Below are 15,362 nucleotides of genomic sequence, written 5' to 3'. Positions count from 1 at the left end.
AGAGCCCGAGACAATCACACCTGACATGGAATCAGATGAAATGAGTGACCAACAACCTCCCACACATACAAATTCATACACAAATGTATGCCACTAGTGGTACCATCAACAAAACACTGAATGCCTCTTGTCATGCACATTGGCCAAGCCAAATCTGCTCATCCGTAACCCGTGTGCTGTGTGTGTCTCCTGCAACACAGTGCTCAGCACACAGCACAATGAGCAGCCATTGTGCTGGAGATACAGATTGAGCATCATATAAAAAGGACAAGTAACCAAAATAACCTACTGACGCATGTACACCATCCCCAAATGGTAAGTGATCATGCGCTGGAGGGACACAGCATGACAGAGACGGCAATCTGTGTGCACGTGTGGTCATGGAAGGGTGGTTGTATGCGTGGTGGAGCATTGTGTAATTGTGTGTGTCAGTAGGGACATGCACTCAATACATGCATGTGAAATCAAGTGACCCTCAGTGTCCTGTACAAATCACTTTTGAACATTGGCCATGTGTACACCCCAGCATGTCAAACCACAACAATCCCCTGACACCTGAAAAATAAACACAACACAGGAACAACCATTGACCAGCAGAACACATCATGCACACAGCACCCCACAATTTGAATGTCAGAGAGGGCCCAAACACTGTAGCCAAAGCGTATTGTCCCACAACCAAAGGCCTTCCCTCATTGACACATCACTATGACCTTCTGAAGAACTGTGTTTGGGGTCCGTTGCCTTCTTCCTTCTAGTCTACATGGCTTCAGGATCCTCCTAACCCTTGGTTTCCATGTTCTACCTTGCATGTAAATAGGGTCCAGCCCCCTCAGAGGCCACCTTGACTGGTAAAAATACCAAATCGCAGAGAACTCCAAGGAGCCAAATCCCCAAAGCAGGGAAGAAGACTGTAACCTAAAAAAAACCTGGAAGAGTCTCCAGTAGATTAATAGAAGTTCCCGAAAATTGCCAAGTACAAGTCCAAGCAGAATGATAGACGTACAAACCAGGTAGCACCGTTCAACAATGGTTCAACAGGTTGGGTAGCATTTTCAGTACACAATAATCAATGAGGATGCAACAACTGATGGATAGTGTCACAGCTCCGGTCTCCAGGTGCAGGAGTGGCATGAACCAACCACCCCTACTGCGGTCTGGGCACCTGCAAGGTAAAACTTACAGAGGCCTCCGAGACCTTGGCAGGGAAAGAGGGTTAGGGATCCATTCTTTGGATAGGCATCAGTATTTAGGATAACCTGAAAGAGGGTCAGGAGAGGGGTGGTAGATGGGCAAGGGAAATTAGGCTAAAGACAAAATACAACTATAGACAATAACACATACTCAATCAGCAAAACCATGTTCTTCATGCACATTGTATAAAATGGATCAAATGCAAGCCAGAGAGAGACTTATCTCTGGGGTGAGTGCTGGCCTCCTGCCTGCACACTTTCAGGTCCGGTAACAGGAGCAGTCCAATGCTACAAAGAGAATGTGAGTTACTATTCTGTGTGTGTTTTTACCACACACACAACACCAATCATGCCTCAAACTTAGTGACTCCTCCCCAAAAAAGCACTCTTGTCTGCTGTTTTGTTCGTATACTTTAGCTTGCCCCCATGATGGGTCACACACTGTCAATGCTGTAAGGAAGCCGCATTGGCCCTGCGGTAAATGGAAGAGCAATGTGTCACGGATCACACATGATACAATGGTCCTTGCGTGAGCTGCTAGACGCATGTGGTGAGGTGCGACTTCAGTACAAGTTGTGTTCTGGAAGCCGCAAACTTCCATAGGCAGTGCATGTGGCAATTAGCATATGCAAATCATATGCACTGCACTCGATTCTGTGCATCACTGGATTCCCCCGTGTGCTGTATTAGTTTCTGGCTAGGAACGCCACTGCACTAATGGAGTCTATGGAGCAGGGAGGACTTGAGGATATGGGCGAACCCCCCTGCGTGTGCCCCTGACAACTTGTAAAGCCACTTGGCATTTGTTACTCAACACGACTTATCTGTACTGTGCGCTTCTTCCCCAATGCCTATCCAAGCTCCCCAGCACTGGCACAATTTAGCATGCATGTGTGCGGGGGCTGGAGGAAGGTCAGCTGGGGTTTGGCCCCTCGTGCTGCTCACCTTGCGTGGAGCTCCTGCAAACACGTCTGCTTCTGTCAGACGTCTGAGCACAAGCCCTGTGCATCTGCTTTCGCATGCATGCGCACATGTGCACCACCCAACGTGGCCAGGTTTCTGTAGTTCTAAGCCCCGTGTCTGCTGGGAAAAGTAGTCTGAAGGCTCATTTTCCTGCAGAAAGGGCATAAAAGTTTTTAATAAGGCTGGCAAGTTTCATGTGTGTGTGTCTTCACGCTGGTTGTCACTGGGCCATGTCTGAGACCTACATCTGACCTCCTCCCACCATCAGTGTGACCGCCACAAGGTGCAGGCTACTGTCTACAGCATGAAGTCCATCAAGCACATATACAGGCAAGAAAAGAACGTACATCACAATCAACATCAAGTAATGGCCATATCAATGATGTACTCACCAAAATTGATTGCAGACATGCCGTGGAGAAAACATGCATTTTTCCCCACTAGGGGTGTCAACACAAGTAGTACAGCAGGAGACAGCCCACAGATATGACGAATGTCCAATGCCCTTGTAACACCGAACCATCTTTGCGAGCCCATGGATAGGGGAAGCAGGAGTGGCATATGTGAGTCAGGACCCCAAGCTGCAAACACATACACGAGAAAAGCTTGAACAGCCCAGCTGGAACAGACAGTGGATGCTTTCAAAAGCCAGAAAGCACCACACTGTCACATAAATGCACAATAGACAAGCAATTTAAAACTGTATTAACTAATTAAAGTAACTATAGAAATCAAAAAATGGCCACATACGACCTGGGGGAGTGGCACCCAGGTGGGCGGAGGTACAGGGTGCACCTCAACACCCACATGCAATGATGCTGAGCTAAAAAAAAACCTCCATGGGCTCAACGCCTTCATGGCCCGACCTGTGTGGGAGATAAGTTGTCGTCCTCCTCACCCTCTGACTCAAAAGGTGGACGTGACACAGTACCCTGATCACCCGTATGCTCAGCTTGCCCCTCGTTGGCAGCATGTCTGCGGGACCGGTGAGCCTGGTTCTGTGCTGCGATGACACGTAGGTCAGCATGCAGAACCTCGCGTGATACACATACTTCCTCTTACAAGGTAGCACGTGTAACACAGAGTTCTTTCTGCATGGCCTGGCATGACATCTGGAACAGCTCCCAGCAAGCACGTAGTTCAGCCGAGATGGTATTCTCAAGCTGTTCCAACCTCTCCTCTGTCCACTGCCTCTGGGACATCAAGAGCACACCCAGAGTTGATCGGAGGGATTTATGGTCATCCCTCAGGGCATCCCTGTGTGCCTCTGCATGAGCAGCAATTGCTTACCACAGAGACACCATTTCAGCCCAGCGAGCCCTGTCTGAGGCCGCCATGCCCAGCCTGAGCGAGCGGGCCGTGGACTGTGCCGCCCGCTGCTGGAGATCCACCTGCCTGGCAGGAGGGAGCACGGATTGGGCCACACGTTCCATGCTCTGAGCGATATTATCAATAACTGCCCCCTGGTGTTCGGAATTGGCAACCATGGCTTCCTCCCACTCAGTATACCACGGTAGCGCACGGACACCACGTTTCTGGGCTTGACACCCACAGGGCCCAAGGAAGTGCGGTCCTTGTTGGTTTGGCACCACCCGCAGGTGCAGGACTACATTGCTCCATTGACGTGATGCCCCAAGCACATCAGCAACTGTTGTGCAGTGTGACCATGCGTCCCGATCCACCACAGGCGGACGTCCCACCATCGTCTGGCCCCTCAGTGCAGGTGTCGCAGACAGAGGATCGTCCACATCAGAATCACTCACCGTTGACAAATGGACATGATGCACATCCAACTCAACATCGTCGTCAGAGTGATCATCCGGGCTAGACTCATTTGCAGCCCTAGGCACAATGGTCCGGAGCACAAGTGGGTTCTTGTGGCCTACCACCCCACAACCCCCACCTGTGCTGGGTTGCTGGTATGATTGCAACCCTGTGTCTGGTATGACATCACCATCCTCTGGCTCCATTGCGTCATCATCTGAAAAGTGGAAAAAACAAATATGAGTTCACATGTCCGAAGCACATAACCCATACACACATAGACATCACATCGACAGCCAACACATGACGCAGACATGTCACACACAAATGAGAACCTGGCATGCATCCAGTGGCATTGATATGCAAAAACATCCCAAAAGCAGAAACGGATGTGCCTAAATAGCAAAGCCTACACACGTACAAAATGTAGTATTTCACATCCATCAGACACCACCTCGGTCTGACACATGACACAGGCAGAAAAGACAGATGGAAACAAAGAGATGGCACATACCATAAGTAGGTCTGAACTGCAAATTGACCACAGCTGCAAGTGGATCCAAACACACAATGACACACATAATATGCATGTACACATGCATCACTAAACCATCATCACCAATATAGCTTCATCCATCTGCAGCTTGGCCTGTACCGGGTGTCATGGGCCATGTAGATATAGTTAATGTCCCGAGCAAAGCAAGGGCCTGCGACCAGGCATGAGGGACCAGAACGGCCAGTACGGTCTGAGCTGCAGGCCATGAAGCCTCCTGAACACCCCTCAGGGCCTGATTGAGCACATTGTGCTATGAATGTGCCCTATTCCATTATTCCGTGTGTAAATTCTGCACAGCCAGGCCCCACCATATCAGGTAGTTGGCCTGGGCATACACATACTGCACAACAGTGCACCATAAGGATCATGCCAGTTGAACATAACGTGCAAAATTCTGAAATCTCACCAGCATTAACTGCAATCAACTACATATCAGTCAGTCAACAAAAAAGCTGCGCAAGACACATGTGTAAATTAACACTTTTACACACACATAGGTTGGTAGCCGCAATGTTGCACTGCACAACATAGAAGCTGCTTGCATGTGTCCATGTGAAAGCGTTCCAAAACACACCTTTCCCTGTACACCTGTATTGTGAACATGAGCAGCATCCAATACAGCAAAGCAAGCAGCTACAACACTGTTTGCTTTGATGTATGTGAAAGTGTACACATACACACGTGAAGGCAGCTCCACAGTCATCACAAACAAATTTGCAGGCTACATTCAATCTGCGCACCATGCCAATTGTTATAGGCCACTCATTGACATATCAACTTAGCTAAACACCCACTAGGGAGTTCCAATACTAAATACATGTGTCACAGGATGCACCCGTGCCTGTGGCATACATGACAGAGAAGGGATGAAAAACTGAAGATACATGCCAGGTCACTTTGACATTGCAGCAGTGAGTAGGCATGTAGTAGGCATGTAGAACAGTGTAACATGGCTCACAAGTGGGTTGCTGCAGTGCAGAACATGTGTACCTTACCCACTATCTACATGAACAAGTACATTATGATGTCAATAAATAAACATGGAGGCAGTGTAAGGGCAACTTCTGGCATCATGTGCATTGTGCATGCAATGGGTTGCATGCCTACAGGCAAACCCCCCCTCACCTGAGTCAACTGACAACACAACTGACAATACATCAGATGAGAATGGGACAGTAAGCAGGACACATGATGAACCCTCAGCAGTACACCCATGTGTGCCGAAGCCACTACGCCAGAAACAGGGGGAGGCCTGTGCCCCACACAGACTGTGACACCCTAAACATGTGCGTGATGCAGGACTGATCCAGAGTGGCCATGGAATGGATGATCAAATGCCATACAACATAGGTCATCCTGGACACGTACTACAATGATCATCCGGGCAAGGACACATAGGGGCATGACTGGAATGCACATGGAGCATGAATGGGCACTCATGCCCCTGCGGAGCATCTGCCATCTGCACAGTCCCAGTGAAACACCCTGCATTAAGGACAGAGTATGTAGGCCACTGTATGTGTCTGGCACGTTGGCATGGAGAAGTGTGCATGTACACAGGAGTGTAGAACAGGCCATTGAAGTAGTCCAACATGATACCCACCTGTGCCATGGTGAAACTGGGGTGCAGTGGGGTGGAGGGGCAAGGGAGCATGCCTACATGGAGTACCCGCATGCAGGCAGAACACACATGCACGTTAGTAATGCGATGACAACGTCCCAGTGCTGAGTGGAAAGACACCCCAGGCTACACGCAGAAGGGCCAGTGAGCTGCAACATGGACTGGAGGGGCAGCCGGGTGACTAGCATGTGAGCAGGGAGCAGGTGTGGTGATGAGGACAGTCCCCGTCTGCTCTACATGGCCACCATCCTGCACAGCAGGCACGCATCAGTGAAGCATTGCATGACTCACACATGACAACCATGTACACGTAACATGTAGTGGCAGTCAAGCATAACACATCACACAAGCAAACCACACATGGTCTGGACAAACACGCAACAACACTCACTGGACGGGGCATCAAAGACCAGCATCTTTCCCACTCATTCGTAAAATTCTGCCAGTATGAACTCCGCATCGACTGACTTGTGCGAAGTGAGGTCTTCCTCCTGAGCTGGTGACCCACCGCCAGTCAACCCAGTCATGGCATAATTGGAGGCACGCTTCACCTTAGCACAGCGTCAGAGGCATCCCAACGCTTTTTGCACTCTTGAGCTGTGCGCACCTCATGTCCGAATGCACTCACACAATCTGCGACCTGCTTCCAGTGGGACATACGCTGAGCAGCCGTAGTGTGACAATTTGGGCCCACTAGCATATCACGGTTGTGTTCCTGCACGTAGACCACAAGGAAGTCCAGTTCCTGCTTGCAGAAAGACTTCTTCCTTGACGTGCCGGAGGCCGGAGCTGTGTCTGGGGTCCCAGCCTCTGCTGCAGATGCAACCTTCCTCCTCTTGAGCAGTGGTCCGGACCCTGGCTGGCAAATGCTGCCCTGATCAGTATGGGCAGTGGCGCTGGTGGATTGAACCGAGGGAGTGGCAGGTGGAACAAGGACAGAAGCCCTGACTTGCGTCAGTGGCTTCTGGGTGCCCTGGAATGGACCCTGCGCAGCAACATCTGCTGTGCCAGGGTCATTGACCGGGACTGTCCTGGATGGTAGACTCACAGCCGGGTTGGTGTCAGCTGCATCTTCCCATGCACTTGCCAACACCCGGCTGCTCGGGGCAGCAGGTGACAATACGGCTCAAGGGACACGTGCCTCGGTCAGGGCAGCCCTGTGTGCACTTACAGTGTGCCTCCTGACCTCCTGAAAATCATCCTGGGATTCTTCAAGTGCCAACACAGCATGTGCTGGCAGACCCTGAGCCTGGGTGGTGGTGTCCACAGCTGCACCTGCAGCTACCACTACCCTTGGGCCCGTGGCAGTCGATGAAACGGACTGCCGGGTCACATGGGTGCCAGTGCCAGATGCAAGAGCTGCATCTCCCGGAGCCACAGGAGGTGGTGGCATGACTGCACCAACACGTGGCACTGCATTGTGCCGAAGTGGCACACTCCTGCCTCTTCCCCCTCTGCAGCCACACTGGAGACCCTGGAGTCCCCCTACTCCCTGGTCACTCCAGCCACTTCCCTGACCATGCCTGCCACTTGGAGTACACCCAGCTGAGGCACCCCTCACCTTTTGTGTCCTCCCAACCATGGCACAGATGTAGTAGTGCCGGCACAGATGTAGTATTGCCAATGGGAGGTGTACACGACGATTGACCTGGGCAATTGGGGTGAAGGGGGTGGGGTACTAGATGTTACCAGCACCCCTGCACCTGTAAGGCTGTATGTGACCCCAGTGATAAAGTGACGGGTCACACAATGCTCAGGCACCCCATAACTGCAGTAAAACCGTGAACGCAACCCACGGTAGCCCACGTGTGTGGAATTAACCTACCGCAGTATGCGGTGGCACCCAGGGAAATGAAAAACACGTACGTGTGAGACACGCAGGCTACTATGACTGGGTACGCGATACACAGGGGCACCCGCAGTGGGAAAAATAGCATGCGCGACTCACCGTCTGACTAGCGTGATGATGAAAACCATGCGTAGCCAATACCCCTGCCAAAAGAAGAGATACGTCCTTGATCCGCCGTGAAGTTGTGATGGCGCGCGAAACAACCGGATGTAGCAACACACACGTCGGTCTCAACGAAAGGCACGTACAGTGAACTGCTGGCCTCGCTCACCTTTAACTCGTGCTGAGGGAAACGCCCGCGCGTGTCATGTCACATACGCGCTTAGGCCCTTTCCTCGAATTACACTCATTAACATGCGGACATGCTTTTTTCCCACGTGCTGAATCACTATGCACCCGTGATGAGGGGAACGCCTGCACGTGTTATGTCACATATGCGCCTATGCGCTAAGGGCCTTTCCTCTTATTACACGCTGACGTGCTGTTTTTTCACGTGCCAAATCACTCTGTATCAAGCTGGCCACGCGACAACACACGGAAGACCACGCTCCTGCCCAGAAGGCCGAATTACTGCCCCCAGAGCCCCGAGCAGCCTCCCACCTGCCATCTGCTGCTGCCTGCCTGCCTGCTGCCACCGTGCCCTGCCATTTGGTGCCTGCACATCTGCCGTCTGCAGGGGTCCAGTTGCTGTCACCACCCCTGCTGGAACAGAAGAATCCCGACTGGTATTCCATCGCTCCACAGCCCAGCCCCAGGACCTAGTTGCCCACCCACAACTGCCTCGTGGGTTGCCATGTCTGACACAACACCATCTGGCACCAGTGGAAACCCCCCCAACAGAAAGGCAGAGGGCTGCCAGCTTCACTGCCAATGAAGTTGGCATCCTGGTAGAGCAAGTCCTGGGGCATTATGATGCCCTCTTCTCACCATCGCGCGCCGACAAGGAAGGACAAAGGAGGATCTGGGCGGACATAGTGGGTGCCATCAACGCAGAGGGGGTGGCACCCCGCAACATCAAACACGTCCAGAAGCGCTAGGAGGACTACAAATCCAGGACCCTCAAGAAGGCCCAGCGCCGCTTGGAAGCAGCGGATGCAGTGGGGTGCGGGGGCTAGCTTACCACCCAGCAGATGAGGGTCCTGGAGCGCATTCACCCAGTGCTTCACCACCAGATCCTCAGGATGCAGGCCCATCTGGAGTCGAGCGGTAAGTGGCCATGCATTCACGGTTAAAAAAGGGCATGTTGCAGTGTGGTGGTAGTTGGCTACTTGGCTGCATGTGTGACATGGGTCATGTATGGATGTGTGTGTGCAACTACAAGATGGTGCTGCATGTGAGTCCAGTCAGGCATGAACCACATGGATGGTGTATTTGTTACAATGCAACATGCGGAGCAGCATGCGGAATGCACACATGAATGCATGCCTGTCTCTGTTCTTGGTTCCTGCGCACCCCTCAGAATACACACATGCAGCCCATACACCCTCCCCATGACCCACAGGCAGCCCATCACCCCAGTGCATGCCCCACAGGCAGCCCACACCACAGGGGGAATTTTCCCATGCATTTTACCTGACGCAGCAGGGTACGTGTATTCTGAGGGGGTGCGCATGGAGTTTTACAGGTGTTTTCGCTAGTGCAAGAGGGGTACGTGTATTCTGAGGGGTGCGTGTGGAGTTTTACACACGTTTTCGCTAGCGCAAGAGGTGTATGTGTATTCTGAGGGGTGTGCATGGAGTTTTACATGCGTTTTCACTAGCGCGAACTGGGGACGTGTATTCTGAGGGGTGCGCGGGGAGTTTAGCAGGCGTTTTTGCTAGCTTGAGAGGGGTACGTGGATTCTGAGGGGTGCGCAGGGAGTTTTACATGCGTTTACACTAACGCGAACGGGGGAGGTGTGTTCAGGGGGTGCGCAGGGAGTTTTACATGCGTTTTCGCTAGCACGAACGGGGGACGTGTATTCAGGTGGGTGCGCGGGGACTTTTACATGCGTTTTCGCTAGCGTGAGAGGTGTTCATGTATTCTGAGTGGTGCACAGGGAGTTTTACATGCGTTATCGTGGTTGGGTGGCTGCATGCTGGTCCACTGACCTTTGCAGCATGTACTGGATTTGTGCAATGTTTTTGGTGCACAGGTCAGGGTTGGAGGCGTAACTGGCGCTGCTGCAGGGTCGCTGTGCCACTCTGCGCCACAGCTGGTTATGGATGTTAAAATCCATGAATACGCTGTGCGCTGAAATGGGTTTTAGCGCACGCGGCTGGTGCAGACTGCCGCACGCGCACACTGTGCGCCAGCCACGTGCGCCAGCCACGTGCGCCACTTGTGCGCCAAATTCTATGAATTACCCCCCTAGTCTTGCATTTTCTTCTACACTGCATTCTAATAGTAGATGAAATGTTGTTTCCATTTGATTTGTTTTTTGGCACCCTCTACAGGTTCCATTGGTAACCCCTCATTTACCAGTCCTGTTCATGTACTCATTGGTTGGATACACGTCAAGTGAAATTTTCATCAATCTTTCTCTGTAAAAACTTGAGGGGAATTTATGTATTTCTTTTCCGATGTTCATTTTCCATTTGCCATGTTTGCACTATTTTTGAGAGCCATTTTTACTTCTTTTGTCGCAATCCAGTCAAGTCTAAGAAGTTTCTCCTTCACTTTGTTTGGATTAGAAATGAGTTCTTTGATAGATGAGTCCAACTCTGCCAGCATTTCTACCCACTCCTTTTTCGAGATGTTTAGGAGCTCTGCACTTTTTCCTTTGCCATTTTTCACCAATATTTTCTACCCTTTTTTATACCCTTCTATGGGTTTTTCTTTGCTGATTTTCCTCAGAAGACATAGAGAGTTCCATTTCATCCTTACTTCCATGGACTCCAGGCATAGTTCCGCTTTTATTGCAACTATTGGAATAGTTTTTGGCAGTTTAAGTATGGACTTCCAAAACATACTTTCTAATTTTGGCCAGATTTTATAGCTTAGGTTCATACCTGCCTCGCTTCCTTACGTTAGCAACGGCACCACTTTCTGGGAGTAAAACATTCTCACCGGGGCAAGAGAAAATTTGCCAAATCTTCCGTTTATGATACTACCCTGTGAACATAACATCTTTGCCTTTGACTGAAGCTCTTCTTCCCATTTACTTTCTATACTAGAGCTGTTAAACCTGATACCGAGATAGCGAATCTCTGAGACTTTATCCAATTGTTCTCCTCCAATTTGCCATTTACATTTTTTTATTGAAAGTTTCTTACTTCCTCCAATTGTGACGATCTTCGATTTCTCACTGTTGATCACCAGGTAATTAGATGTCATGTAAACTTGCAAATTGGTTAATAGCCTCTGTAAACCGATTCTTGTCTCGTCAAATAATACTATGTCATCGGCATAGCATATCATTGGTACTTCTTTCTCGTTCAGTTTTGGAGGGAAATGTCGTATGTTCGTTGTTATTATCAGGAGGTCGGCTATATATAACTTTAGAAGGGTAGCTGCCAATGGGCATCCTTGTTTTGCTCCTTTTTTTATTGCCACGTCTCTAGACAGTGTTCCTTTGTTGTCAATCTGTATTTGTGTTGTTGTGTTTCGGTGTAAAGCTCTTATTGGGTTTAGAAGATTTTTTTGGGCACTTCCACTTTTCCAATTTATCCCATAATTTTCTTCTATGTACCATGTCAAATGACTGACTAAGATCTATAAATGCAAGATGTACTTCTCTATTTGATTTTTGTGCATTTTTTCACCATGTTTAGTATGAAGAGATTTAGGTCTGTACTTGTTCTTTTAGTAAACCCTGTTTGTCTTGGGTCAATAATATTGTTGTTTTCTGGCCAGCTTGTCAATTGCCGTTGCAGTTCTGTGGCAAAAATCTTCCCAATTGTTGGCAAAAGGGATATAGGACGGTAGTTTTTAGGCTCATCCGGTTCCCTTTTTTGTATATTAGAACTGCAATGCTTTTATTCCAAACTCCTGGTATTTTCTTTTGCTGGCCATTTTTTTGGGTCTTTTTTCAAGTATATATTGGTTAAGCCGTCCGGCCGCCGTAGAATTTTTTTTGATTTTTTATTGAGTCTATAAGATCTTTTATCTCCATCCTCCCCGACCAAGAATTCTTTGAATCCTCTTCACACTGAGTCACGTCATCTTCATAAGCTTTGAATACTTGGGTGTAATGTAAAATCCAGTTATTTTCTCCCACCCCAGCAGTTAGCCTCTGTTGTTGATTTAGGGAACAATTGTTAATGATCTTCCATGTATCTCTTGTTGTTGCATTCCGTAGAGACCTTAATATTAACTCACCTTGTTCTTGCAGTCTCCTAAATTTAAATTCTCTGATCCAGGATTTGTAATGATGTTTGGCCCGAGCTGATGTATTGACATCATAGGCTTTTTGATTTGATTTTTTTAACTGTCTTATTTATTGCCTAAGTTGTTTCCTTCTTGCCACTAATTTGACGCTATACTGATACTTAGGTATCATTGCGTCTTGTTTTAGGCCGTTTCTTTTTGGCACGTATGCTGCGAGCAAGGATTCGTATTCAAGATGTTTGTTCAAAGCTATAATATTTTCTCTTAGGATTGTAATATCTTTGATGGTAAGACGCAGCCGATTTCTTGCTGGATTCAGTGACAGCTTATGTGATCCGGAGTTAGATGTTGTTATTCCTTTTCTTTTTATCGGCACTAGGGATGCTTCCAATATTTTATGGTCGCTATCTTCTTGTTCAATAATTCTGAACCTTTTTATTTTTTGAAACATTGAAAATGAAGTCCACATGTAGTCAATTGTTGATTCTGCCGCTCCATTAGACCATGCAGCACCACTGGGAATGTCATCCTTTGTCTGGCTGTTTAGCATTGATAGATTGTTTTCAAGTGCCATTTGTGACCATCTTGCGGCATTGGAACCATCCATACTTAACTCATCTACCTGTGGAAGTCCATTGGCATCCAAACATCTTATGTTTAGGTCACCACAAATAAGTATATCCAAGTTGGTGTTATCGGCAGTGTGGGTTCGCAGTAGGTCTGTTATTGTTGGTAATAAATTCTCTGCCGTAATCCCTATGTGGTTCCAATAAACATTGGTCAATAGTGTTGTTAAGATGTTTACATTTTCATTCTCTCTATTTTCTAATAGTACCCACTGAATGTTATTGTTTGGGTTTCCCTTCTTTATTATCCGGTAGCCATTTCCTTTTTTAACCAGTATCAATAAGCCTGCAGAAGGTCGACCAAACGGACCCTTTATCACTTTGTTCATTTATAAATCAAAGATGTTACTAGTTGTTAAATCGCTTAGCCATGTTTCTTGTAAGCATATTATGGAGGCATTATTTAGATATTGGTTTTCCGTGGTCATTAGGTGATTGAAACCCCTTGTGTTCCATGAGATTACTGTGTCTTGCCTTGTATTGCTTTTTATGTCATGCTACTTCTGTTTATTGTTTATTGCTAAAAAGGTTGCTATCCAAGACCAGTCCTCAATGTTGTTTGATGACCCTCCACCGTTCTGTTTTGGGGACTGGTTCATATTCCCCACATGATTATTTATTACCATTTTTTGAAGTCATCTTTGCTTTTTTTGTAATCATTTGCACTTTTTGTTAGCACACTGACTTCGCCCTCCCTATTTGGTAAAGACGCTCTCATCTCATCATTTACCACCTCAAGAATATCTTCATGGAGGTTCCTCGTGTCATAACCTCGTTTCTTAAGATCCTTTACATCCTTAGCAGCACTGTTTTTGTTGTTCTATTCTTTAGATGCAAAATCACATGATCAACCCACTCCTCGTTAACATATTCCACAACAGCTATGTCGTTAGATCTTATTGACATGTTACCAGGGACACACTGTAGTAGCTGCATGACATTTTTCCGATTCAAGTTATAGTCATCATTCTCAGGTAAAATGTTCTCAATCACAATCTTTAATTCATTTGAGCGTGTTATCTTGTTTTGTTTGGACTCAGTTCCGCTGCTATTGTATTTACGGTTGCTTTTGCCAGGCATTGTAGGATTCCAAGTTATTTTATTTTCATTACTTACTTATTTTTTCTCCTGTTTCATCCATAAGTTTTCACTTTGTCTCACCAATTTCAATCTTTTTTGGTCCAGTGTTAAGAATTTGTGATCCACCTCATTTGTGTCTTCGTCAGATGTGTCTATGGAGCCATTACTCATAATCTCCACTAGACAAACATTTTGTGTTATTCCTGAGCTCAATTTCCCTTTTGTTTGAACACTGAACTTACTGCTGGTGCTTGTTCAGCTTCATTAATGTAGAAAGATACATCGTCTATCAGATCTTGCGATTGTTGTTCTAGCTCAGAATCTATGTTCTTGTCGCTCTCTACTATTCGCCTTGGTCTCCTGTTGACCTTTTGAACTGGCTTACTGACTTTATTTTCCTCTGTCATGGCCTTTGCCTTTAGATTTATGTTTCTAAAAAATGATCTTCCTCCTGTATTTTGATTCCGTTGGGTTCCTTTGATGTTTTTTGATTTCTGCACCTCCTTTGGGGCACTCTCCTTTGCAGTTCTTTTTCCATTTTCTATGGGTTTTTTTGTGCTCTGAAGTGTTCTGGCCAGGAAAGGGCCTTGAGTTCCCCCAAATACTGGGAATAGTGTGTCCTTGTCAGAGGCTTTTACTGATTTGCCCGAACTTCCCTTATGTGGGCCTGTTTACTCCACCTCGTTGTTTTCTGTTGAAATTTTAGAGATATTTATATTTGTGTCTTTTTCTTGATTAGTCTCCTTTGCGTCATTAGACTCCATAATTCCTTGTGATGGGCCCTCTCCATCCTGTGCACTTGGTCTCACGTTTGATCCTTTAGTAATTAGTACTTTCGTCGATTGGTTTCCTCCAGGTCTGAATTCACTTTCTTGTTGTGAATTTGAAGTACTACAATTACACCCCAAGCCAGGGAGCACTCTATTCTCGTTAATGTTGCTGATCTTGTTTCTGTGCACAGTTCCTAAATCGATATCTCTACTTTTGCATGTTTTCCTCAGCCATTTTAAGGAGTCCACAAGTGCATGCGATAATTGTTCTTTTTCACTTTTTTTGCCACTTGCTAGGTCAAACAGTCTTCGTTACCAGGCAGCAGAGTTTTCTGCTTCTTGATTAAGTTTGGCATCCAAGTTAACTGACATCATCTCTTATGCTGACAATTTTGTTAGCATTAACGCTTATAGGGGGTAATTCATAGAATGCAGCGCACAAGTGGCGCACGCGGCTGGCGCACAGTGTGCGCGTGTGAATCCCTGCGCCAGCCGCGTGCGCTAAAATCCATTTCCGCGCACAGCGTATTCATGGATTCCAGCCACCAAAACCAGCCGTGGCGCACAGTGGCGCAGCGACCCTGCAGCAGCGCCAGTTACGCCCCCAAGAACGCCTCTCGCGCAGGGAAAAG

The sequence above is a fragment of the Ambystoma mexicanum genome, chromosome 2p (assembly GCF_040938575.1).
Source record: "Ambystoma mexicanum isolate Mex_15411 chromosome 2p, UKY_AmexF1_1, whole genome shotgun sequence".
Taxonomy (NCBI): Eukaryota; Metazoa; Chordata; class Amphibia; order Caudata; family Ambystomatidae; genus Ambystoma; species Ambystoma mexicanum.
Note: the sequence above shows the minus strand (reverse complement) of the source record.